Here is a 246-nt window from a genome sequence, read left to right on the forward strand (position 1 = left end):
CTACCGAACAGAAGAGGACACGCGTGTTACAGTGAGCGCCCTGCTGAGCCCCTGGTGGCGCGGCGGCCCTCAGGGTCACCTCTGGCCAACCGGTGGCTCCCTCCTCTGGTGAGTAACCAACTCAGCCTTGAAATGATCATAATTTTCAATCCTTTTTAAAAAATTCATTGGAGGCAGTTTTGTATCATTGACTGTTTCGGAAAAAGCCACCTCAGTTTTGGCTACGAGAGTTTGCCAACCTCTCAG

Source organism: Myotis davidii, unplaced genomic scaffold (genome assembly GCF_000327345.1).
Source record: "Myotis davidii unplaced genomic scaffold, ASM32734v1 scaffold614, whole genome shotgun sequence".
Classification (NCBI taxonomy): domain Eukaryota; kingdom Metazoa; phylum Chordata; class Mammalia; order Chiroptera; family Vespertilionidae; genus Myotis; species Myotis davidii.